The sequence below is a fragment of the Chenopodium album genome, chromosome 7, assembly GCF_948465745.1.
Source record: "Chenopodium album chromosome 7, dcCheAlbu1.1, whole genome shotgun sequence".
NCBI lineage: Eukaryota > Viridiplantae > Streptophyta > Magnoliopsida > Caryophyllales > Amaranthaceae > Chenopodium > Chenopodium album.
Window position 1 is genome coordinate 12,405,811 of NC_137840.1, and position 11,874 is coordinate 12,417,684.

The following is an 11,874-nucleotide window of genomic DNA, read 5'->3' on the forward strand; positions in this document are numbered from 1 at the left end:
GGTCATTTCCCCATTGGAAAGTTTTGTTCTGTCGCAAAACTACAAAGAACGGGCAGCCGAATTACTTATGCACCGAGTCAACCCTGCCATCCTGCCTGTAAGCCTCTATATATCACGAATTGTTTTTGGTTGCTTCATTTTGAGGATTGCATTCACCTTGTCAGGATTGGCATCAATACCTCGTTCACTCACCATAAACCCTAAGAATTTTCCTAATCGGACCCCGAATACACATTTCTCCGAGTTTAACTTCATCTGGTACTGCCGTAAAGTATTAAAGGTCTCTTTGAGGTTAGCTATGTGATCTTTCTTCACCTTACTCTTCACAATCGTATCGTCCACATACACCTCTACATTTCGACCATTCTGCTTCTCGAAGATTTTATCAACCAATTTTTGGTAAGTCGCCCCTGCATTCTTTAACCCAAACAGCATGGCCTTGTAGCAGTAACTTCGGCATCCATTATGAACGTCGTTTTTTTCTCTGTATGATTCGTGAAGGCTGACCTGATGATATCTTGAAAATGCATCTAAAAAGCTGAGCATTGCATAGCCTGATGTGGAGTCTACCGGCCTATCTATTTGGGACAAAGGATAACAATCCTTGGGGTAGGCCTTATTCAAATATGTGAAATCCACACACATCCGCCACTTTCCTGTCGGCTTTCTCACCATTACAACATTAGCTAACCATTCAGGATATGTGCATGGCTCTATGAAGTCTGCCGCTAGGAGTTTATTAATCTCGGCTTGTATTGGCTCAATGTTCTCTGTTGAGAAGTTCCGCTTCTTTTGCCTGACTAGCTGAAATTTCTATCAACATTCAGCTTATGCACCATCACGTCGGGGTGTATCCCTGGCATTTCATCTACCGAGAAAGCAAACACATCTGCATTCTCTCACAGCAAACTGATCAGATTACAACTCATTTCCGTATCCATGTCAGCTCCTATTTTCACTGTCCGGCTAGGATCACTTGGATATTGCACAGTTTCTCCTCCTGGTGCTAGCCTTGGTACTGTTACCGGCCCCATATCGCATTGACAAATCTCAAACTAACGGTTCCTTGTCCCTTTTCAAGCTATTCGCATTTGGGCTTTCTCACACCGAATTCTTCAAAGCGGTCACATAGCAAGAATTTGCCATTACCTGCCCCTATTACTTTCTTATTTTTACAATATCTACATATTTAATTGGGCTTTCTTGCACCTTATTACTTTCTTATTTTTACAATATCTACATATTTTAATTGGCTTCTATTGTGCACTCACCCCTCTAACATGTTTAATTGATTAAATACAGAATAAAGACAAAATAGTACGTATGAGCTATTTAAACGTTCTTGTCCTTGACAAACGACAATAATGTTAACATTGCGATAATTTTTAAGTAAAATATTTAGGTTTTTTTTTTTTGCAGTTTTCACCCATAGTTTTCTTGGGGGTACTTGTTGGAATCGTTTATATGAATAGATTATTCATACTTAATTGGTATACCTTTAATTTAAAATAATAGATAATATTGGTCAAAATTTTGCATTAGCATATATACGGAAAACATCTCACTTTTAAAATGGTATATCAAAACTAAAGGTTGGTGGCGGGTTTGTGGACTTCGCAAGATTCGCATTATCGGTGACAATATCTTGAGAGCTCCTAATGAGGTGTGGAAAAGAAGCTGGCTGTGGGACGAACGATGATAGTGTGATATTTTACAGTTTTCTAGATTTTATAATAATAAAGTTTTATGTATTTTTATATTTTATATATCAAACTTAGAGTTTATAAAAATTTATTATTCAAAAGTATTTAATATATTTTTAATTGAGGCAAAAATAATTAGGAAATTTTCTTTGGTAACACTATAGTTTTTTTTTTTCGGTGGTAAACTGTAAAAATTCTTATTATTCTTGGTATACTTTAATTAGTTATATTTTTCAATGGTGCACTTAATGAAATAATTTAGTTAATTCTTAACCTCGTTAATATTTTTTAAAATAATAAAAATTAAAACTCCTAAAGTATGCTCAATTAATAATATTAATACACTTAAATTCCTAAAATGCCCTCAATCATCAAGAACATCATCTTCATCCTCCCCTCTTTCTTCCTTCTCACCTTTCTCAATCGCCACCTTCGATCGTCAACATCCAGCTACCTCATCCCCGTCCCTACCCATGTTGGCGCCAGCGTCCAAAACCCCTTCCCTCACCGTGCGCCGGCCTCCCCCACCCTTACTGCACCTCTCCTCCCCCCGAACCACCACTGTACCCCTCCCTAAATAATCCCTCAAATCCTTAATCACTCTCTCCTCCTCAAACGAAATCCACTGAATTTGGCTTGAAATCTCCTTAATTTGACCCTCCAAAAGCCTGATTTCTTCTACGATTTGAATAATATCTCCAATTTTGAGTTTTTGGCAGCGATTCTTGCTTGCCTTTTGGGGTCAAATTCAGGAAGTAATTCATTGAATTTTTGAACAGAAATTTCTAATTCATGGCGATTAAGGGTAAGGGGGATGGGCGACTGTGAGATTTCGGGGGTGAGGGAGGGGATTCTAGGGTTTTCGAAGGGAAATGAGGTAAGTTTCAGGGAAAGGAGGTGGTGGTTCAGGGGATGGGGCAGGGAGGCCGGCGCGCCAGCAAGGGAGGTGGCTGGCAGGAGAGTGGTCGTGGAATGCTGGGTGGGGGTATTAAAGGGGGTGACTTTTTTTACTTAAAAAAATATTTTTAAAATTAAAAAAATATTAAAAAAAAAACCTAACTATAGTTAAGTATTTAGTTTAAATTTGTCATTAATGTTATAGTTGACTTAATATAAAAAGTTTAAGTTTTAACAAAGATAATAAATTTTTTTGCAATTTACCACCAAGAAAATTAGAAAGTATAGTGTTACCAAAGAGATTTCCCATAATAATTGTTGAACAAGTTTTATTAATAAAAGTGTTTAAAATCTTTAATTACGGAAAGTTAAGGAATTTTAAAAGATTTTTTTCCTGATTAATAGCATTGATGTAAATAGGCTCTTTATTTATTTTGAAACAGCATTTACGTTATTTATTTTTTTTTATTTTGGACCCTTATGAACCAAAATGACCCCCGAACTTTAACAAAACATTTTTCGATACCACATCGAAAAATAAAAATTTAATTCACCGACTACGGCGAGTATGGTGGCCAGAAAATTCACTAAAGGTACGCTTTGCACCTAAGTCATTAGTTTGTGATGTTTTAGCTACTACGCAAAATACATGATGGTGGGCGCACCAGAGTGTTGAGGCCAATTTTGCCAAAAAAAAATTGTTGATAAATTTATTGTACGAAAGCATGCGATTGTATAAAAAAAATGGTAATAAGTTTAGGAAAAATCAAAATAATAATATAACAATAATGAAGTTCATTCGCAAAAAATAAATAAAAAAAAATAGAAAAAAATAAAAAAAAAAATAAATATTGGGTGAATAAAACCATACAAAATAACATAGATATATTAAATTTTTTACTTAACTGACCTAACCTTTTCTGATATTATTACCCTAATTAACCTCTTATCATAAATAATCTTCTTTAAATTATTATTTATTATATTTTTATAGGAAGAAAAAGGATTTCATATGTGGTTGGGGCTACTTAATCAAGAGTTATTCGGTCATTCAAAGGTTGTGTGGTCAAGGTTTCTCAGTCACTGGTTACTTGGTCGGTAAGGGATTACTTGGTTAGTGTTTTGATGTGTATCAACTTGCCATATGGTGTGGCTGGCTAAACCAAAAAAGTTTGTAATAAAAGATAGATAATCAAACAACAGTTGCAATCAATTTTTGAAATTCTTAAATTCCAACACATGTACATAACATCTTAGAACTGGTTATGTTGATTTGATTAACAATTGCCTTGACAAAAAAACTTATTCGAAACAATACAATCCGTAAGTTAGCACTAATTTGGGTAAAAATCCACTTATGCATAGTCGTTTGAATGAAAATACTCATGTGATCTACTTAGATGTATGAAGAACTATATCATCAATCATGGTCAAATGAACAAACAAAGAAAATAATGCACAATTGAAAAATAAATAAATAAATAACCCTCAATGATGAGTTCAATTTGTTAAAAACAGTTACAAAGGTTTTATGGCGTAGCACCAGTAAGAACACCGATGAAAGACCCTACAAAGAGATTAGAAAAATGATTAATTAAAATATTAATTTCAAATTTCTTCGGTCATTTTTAATATTTTAGTCCCTCCGCAATATTAAAAATTTGTGCATGTTTCAAATTTCTTGAGTCATTTTTCTAATCATTTTTTTATATTTTCAAATTATTTGTGCAAGATAGGATATTAAAAATAATGGAGGGAGTACTAAAGAAAGTAGAAGTTGAAAAGGATGTAGTACTAAGACACACCAACTAACATGGACATAATTGAAGCACATGGAATAGTGAGTTTATAGTGACTCCAATTTTCCCAAACTGTTTTCTTTGTGTTATATCATCACATCGGAAGACCGTGAATTTAGTCCTTTGCTTTCTTTTCGTAAAGTGTTGGATCCAAAGCTACCTGTTCAAGTCTTTTTAGTTTGAGATGCCAATTTTTTCTGATGATGTCTAACAACTAACAATTGCTTTTACTTTTTTTTTTTTTTTTTTTGGTTTGTTTCTTTATAAAACTGTAACTATAACTATGTTTCAACTAATTATTGTTTTCTTTTAAATTTGACTAAAGTGTAAATAATGACTAGGTCTCCCACAAAAATGATCATAATCTCTTTTGTTATCAATTATCAAATGATGATTTACTCATAGTAATAGTTGACAATTTGCATGTTATTATGATATCAATTACATTATACTAAAGGCGACCTGAAAGGACACTTGGCAATATAATATAAAGAGTTTTCCCTCCAAAACACTTACTATAAAAACCTTATTTTTATATTTGTATCAAAATTTTGACTATTGATTTATACAAAATCTAAAACAAACTTCTTTAAATACTACTATAACATTGCCCATAATAACTATTACATATATATTTAATTATTTTCTTTCACATATATACTCCTATCATTTTTTTTAAACAATACATTTCATACTTTTTTTTTCAAGAAATATATTTCATACCTTTTATTACTTAATCATACTTTTTTTGAGAGTAAAGGTAAAATACAGTCCCTAAACTTTTGTATTTGTGCACTTTTAGTCCCTGTCAACTTTTTTGTGCATTTTTGGTCCCTCCTCCACCACTTTAGTGTTTTCTAGGCAAAAGTTTAGGGACTAAGCCTAGTCACCAATAGTTTAGGGACCATGACTCATTATATTATTTTGTTTTTTAAATTTTTTTATGTCAAAATTTTATTTAACACCCCCATTAATAACAATAAATAAATAAAAACAGAAAGAAAAATTCCTTTATTTTTTCTTTAATTAAAAAAAAAAAACCTATATTCTTATTTAACAATTATAAAAATAAAAAAGCCATGTAATTCTTTTATCACCAATTCACATTGCTGCTACTCAATCCCCACCGCAACTACCACCAAACACAGCCCCTGTCTCCCCTAACCTCCCGTACCGCACCATTACCAACCTTGCAACTTGCATTAATTCACAACACCACCACTTCTGCTACTCCTCCTCTCATGTCGCCGCAACCGCATCTCCCCCTTCGCACATCTCCACCATAACAACCTAATTCACGCAGCCGCATATCCAACATCAGCTCGCCATTGCAATCCAAACCAAAGCCTAAAATGTTTCATCAGCCGTAGTAATTTTAAGCCTTGTAATCGTACCACCCGAATCACCATTAATTCCACCATTAGAGAACAATTACATCTGCATTTACCCAGATAAATCCTTAAATCCGGCCAAATTCAACCCATTCTTAAACACCCTTAAGTGCGAGCAATTGTTGATGCAAGCTTTTGTGGGGTCATGGTGGGAAGATTAGGGAGGATTCAGCGGAGATTTCGAGAGGGGAAATTAGGGTTTGTTCATTGTTTTGTTGGTGGTTGAGGTTGGGTTTTTTAAGGGGTGGGAGCCATTTTCGAAGGAGGAGAGGGAATTGGAAGCCATGGGTGAAGGGAGGAGAGAGAAAATTGGGAAGGGGGTGTTAGGGAAGAAGGGGAGAGAGTAGAAGCCATGAAAAGATAAAGCTTAATTTTATTTTTTTCTGTCAATTTTTTTTTTATAAAGAAAAGTATTATTTTTAATTACTTTTGATTTATAATTAAAGCTGATTTTAAAAATAATGCTGTAAAAAAAAGAGTAAAAATGACAAGTAATTAAAAGATTCTTTTTTTAATAAATTCTAAAAAAAAGGAAAAAAAATATATAAGTCATGGTCCCTAAACTATTGATGACTCAACATCCCTAAACTATTTTGCCGACTCATAGTCCCTTAACTAATGCTTAGTCAGCATATAGTCCCTAAACTTTTGCCTAGAAAACACCTAAAATGGTGGAGGAGGGACCAAAAGTGCACAAAAAAGTTGTCAGGGACTAAAAGTACACAAATACAAAAGTTTAGGGACTGTATTGTACCTTTACTCCTTTTTTTGATAAAATTTATCAATTACATTATACTAAAGGCGACCTGAAAGGACACTTGGCAATATAATATAAAGAGTTTTCCCTCCAAAACACTTACTATAAAAACCTTATTTTTATATTTGTATCAAAATTTTGACTATTGATTTATACAAAATCTAAAACAAACCTCTTTAAATACTACTATAACATTGCCCATAATAACTATTACATATATATTTAATTATTTTCTTTCACATATATACTCCTATCATTTTTTTTTAAACAATACATTTCATACTTTTTTTTTCAAGAAATATATTTCATACTTTTTAATGGGCAAATTCATATTTATCACCGTGAGAGATGAAATATGTTACTCACGGGGCAAAAGCGGGGGCAAAAGCATCTTTTTACTTGTTTAATTGGACATGTCATGTGTATGACTCATTTGGTTGACTGACGGTGCTAACAGTCTCCCAAACGGCCTCAACGAAACCCTTAGAGTGAGAAAATCTCAAACATTGAGGGAGTGCTTTTGAAATCGTGAAGTTGTTCGAAGATTGGAGCTCCCTAGCTGGTAAGTATATTATAGAGCCTTAATTTTTGTCACCTGGTTGAATTTCAATATGTTGGTGATGTTTGATTTTCAATTCGAACTTGTTAGATTTTCAATTCGAACTTGTTTGATTTTCAATTCGAACTTGTTAGAATTATTCCAGTTTTCGTAGTTGAACTTGAATTTCAGGTCACGTTTGATGCGTACTTTAATTTCTTAGCTTAGCATTCTTTGAGTTGAGTTCCTGAAATGAGCTTAGCATTGCATTAAAATGTATTTATTGCATTTAATCGCCTATGTGTCTATTTTGGAAATTGAAATTTTATATTTTTGTGCTAATTAGGTTTGTTTGTTATGTGCAATTGAATTCCTACCTGAGAAACTAGTGCTGCATCAAATGGACCATATTTGTATATGCAGTGTAGATTGTAGGAAATTAGTAATTTGTTTGAATATTGTCAATATGCAGATTGTAGGCCTTGTAGCAATTAATTAGGATAATTTCTTCGGTGGTTGGAGGCTGACTATTGGAAAGGATGGTAAGTGTCATTGTTATCTAACGCTCTAGTTGAACCTTACATTGATAACTTGAAATGTGTGAGTTTGTGTAGTTGTGATATGGGGATTTTGTTTATTTTGAACAGGGCGATATCAATGTATTAAATCATACTAAGAGGAAAGTCTTAAGCAAGGAAGTCTTTATGGTATGTTAAGCTTGTAAGTTTGTCTGAAATGTAATATTCAGTCAAATGTAATAATGCATTGCTTGGTGGTCTGCAGGATGATACTTTAAGCATTGGTGGTATAGTGAAAGCAAAGGGTGAAGTTATAAAGCAACAATGTAATATTTTCCGTCGGGTATGTGATTAACTCGGTTGTATTAATAACGAATAAGAGAACCACATTTTTTAATGTCCTAAAAGTAACTAGTGTTCTGTAATGTGATTGCAGCCACCAAACATGAACTGTCGAGTTGAGACTTTTTCTAGGATATGCAATACATTTGATGAGAGGAGGACACGATGGGTAAATGAAATGGGCTTAGGTGGGCTGTTGAAAGTCCCAACTGACATTCATTTGCCCCGACAAATGGGTTATTGGCTAATGAGTCGTATTGATCCGTTTAATAAGTTGCTAGTTGCTCCGGATGGAAAGCAATTTAGGTTATCGGCTAATCAGGTACACTGGGTTCTAGGTATCCCAAATGGTGGGTTAACTGTTCCCACTGGGAAATCCATGTCAGGTGATCTGCAAAAGAAGGTGAATGAAATCCAGCAAAAATATGGCCAATCTTCAAAGACCAGATCGCGCAAGGATGGAGGGCGTGTTTATACTTCTGTTGGAATACCTGTGAATTCCAGGTTGATGGAAAGGTTGGAGGGTGAATGGGATGTAGATGAGGAAGAGGAGTTTAAGACTATTTTCCTGTTAATATCATTGGAGATGGTTTTATGTCCTACGCAGTCTCCTAGGCTGGCTTGTGATTTATGTCCCGCCCTAACGTGTGCTATGAATGCTGCCTCGTACAATTGGTGTGAGCTTGTTCTGAATAAGTTGATGGAAAGCGTTGCTAGTTTTGCGCGTCGTTTTTATTCGACGGGAGTAGCAGGAGGATGTGGTGGCTGTACCATTTTTGCTGTGGTAGGTTTGTGTGCATCTCTATATTACTATATGCCTTTACATTGTACCGCCTTATGCCCTTATTACAAAGTTCTTGCATTTGTTGCTTGTAGGTATTCTATTTGGATAAGCTGGATAGGTTTCCCGTTCAGTGGGGTGAATTCCCTAGGATTAAGGTTTGGAACCTAAATCAGATTAGCTTAGCCACTAAAGAAGATCGTATTGCTTGCGGTGGTGATTATGGTGTGTTGGGGGTTAGTAATACTATCAATTTTGTTGCATTGTCTGTTGCCAATCATATGAATGAGTGTTTATTGGTAGATTAACCCCGTGTTGCGTCTTTGTTTTACATTTTATAGACGATGGATGTAGCTTACGGTGAGAGCCACCCAAAGGAAGCACGAGACACCGATGGACCTTGCAGGGTAAATGAATATTTTCATACTCCTCAACGTGGCTGTAAAGCGAAGAAGAGGAGGGGTGCACCACCAAACTCCTTTCCACATCAAAGTGAAAGCTCGAACCCTTTGTATCATGGAAGCACGCTATTTATTTCCGATCAATTGGTTTCTATACCCCCTGCCGCTACAAGTCAAGAGTTTTATGAATTTCTCCCAATGGTGGCAACATTAAGATGATAGCTGTGTTGTTGATCAGCCCAAATAACTTGTATTCTATGCATTGTTTTTACTTTTATTTTAGCTTGTAAATCCTGATTGTTTAATTATCTGTTAGAACTAACTAATAATAGGGAATAGCTAATAATCATATTGAGTATTTGGATGCATAAACCTGAACATCAGTAATTGGGCTGATTGATGTGAGTGATTGGGCTGGACTGCGTAATAGAATAGGTGTATGCTTTATAATACATTTGGCCTGCCATAGTCTTATTAGCGTTTGGCCCAGCATGTACATAAGCATTATTAGTTTTAACTGGTTAACATACTCACACTCAAACCATACTAACATCTTAATTAGCATGATTAAACTAATTGCTTTAAAAAGATAATCTAGTTACAAATGGTCAAGATACGATTTAATTGTTCATAAAATCAACATATATGACCCCATATCAGTAGAGTTGTTCATAGACGGGTCAACCCGCTAAACCCGTCCAATCCGGCCCCTTTATATCAAAGAGTAATAGGTTAATGATTTTTAAGTTAGTTGAATATGTAGTATATTTTAGAAAATAAATACAAAGAGACTATATTGGACTCTAACCTATTATTAGCTACAACTGCGTTTTTCAATTTCATATACTTGTATGAAATAAGTTCACTCTTTCATTTTTTTTTTTTTCACAAACATATGTCACAAGTTAAATATGTTTTTGTCTAGTATCATTAGTGTTCAAGAAATTTTTAAATAACTAAATCGAAATAATATTAACATATGTAAATGATTTTAAAAAAATAATAATTAGTGTTAGATATATGGGAAACAAATATTGTAGGCCCGTGAGCCCGTGGGCAAGCCCGGCCCGTGAATAGAGTGGGCTTGGACATTTTATGAAGTCCGCATAATAGGGCTCGGGTTAGTTACAATTAGCTCTACATAACAGATAAGCTAATTACATGTCCAAAACACGATTAAATTGATCTCAAAATTACCAAAATACCAAACTGCATCATCTAACTAAAGTTCCATTGCTAGTTAATAAACTAAACATGTACAAAATATGATATAATTGATCTACATTATCAAATATGATCCCATAACAGCTAATCTAATTACATGTCCCAAATACCATTAAATTGATCTCAAAATGACCAGAATACCAAACTGCATCAATATACGGAAGTACCATAAACATGTCCAACATGCGATTTCAATGTAAATTACATAAGCAAATATGTTCCCATAACACATTGAGTATTTCACGACAAAAGTACAGCTTAATTGATCAGAATAGTACCAAAATACCGAAATGCATCAAATTAAACATGTCCAAACCACGATTTAATTGTTCATTACATCAGAAAAACCCAAGAAAAATCCAAGCAAAAACATACTGTTCAAAATCAACAAAGATGAAAATGTACTATCAAACCAAACATAAATTTAAATGTAAGCCAACTAAATCATGATATATCAAATCCTTAATCAAATGTAATTGGCTTAGTTTACTTAACCTCCTTCAGTCAAACTTTTCAATGGTGGAAGCCGAGTGACCGTAGTCGCCGGTTTCCTGGTCAGAAACCTCCGGGGACCACCGGTCACGGACATGGTACGGAGCGGGTGATGCGACATCCCTGGGGCTGTCCGGACTCCTCTGCCTCACCTGCCACTGCCTTGGCCTTGGCCTCACTGGTGCCGCCACTGGTGCTGCCACCTTTGGTGCTGCCACGGCTTCCTCACCTTCCCCCTTTGCTCTGGCTGCAGATTTGTCTCCTTTCCCATCACCATCTGGTGCTTGCGCTGCTGCACCACCCCGACCAGTTGCCCTCTTCATTGCCGTTGTATTCGCTGCCTTGGTGGGTCTTGTTGTAGGCCCCAACCTTAGCGGACTATCCACCGCCTTCTTGCTCTGTCGCTTTTGCTTCGGTGCCTGAATGGACTGTGCCTGTGGACGGCGAATGTTAGAAATGGCTGAAGTAACTTGATTCAATTGGCTCTGCAGGCTTTGGCAAATGAACTGATGGTCGTTCAATTGCTCACTCAGCATCTTCTCCTTCATCTCAAGGAATTGAAGTTCTGTGTATTTTGGCTCATCTGAGGGCTCCATTGGCTGTTTTCCTTTATTCTGCTTCACCATTTTTTCAGGTTTGGAAACTTTGTAAATTTCGGAAAAGACAGTTGCAAAATACAGAGAGGGGAAGTTTGGAATAAGAAAAATGAAGTTTGGAGAGAAATACAGAGTGTGGAAGTTGATATAAAGATAGTGGGAGGAGAAGTTATGTGATCAAGGGGTGATTTCATACGTAACTCCTCAACTCCCTAAATTCTTCGCGCCAAACTATGTGTAGGAATTAGAAATGGAAGTTAATAATGCCACGTGGACCAAATGTCAATTCATTCTTTTTTTTTTTTGACACAATTCAAATTTTGGTACATTATGATTATTTATGTGACACAATTAGCAAGTTTAATTTCTCCTTACTTTTGAAATTCGTATGGAATTGTTCGAGTTACTGCGACCAAAATTCACGAGTAAAATATT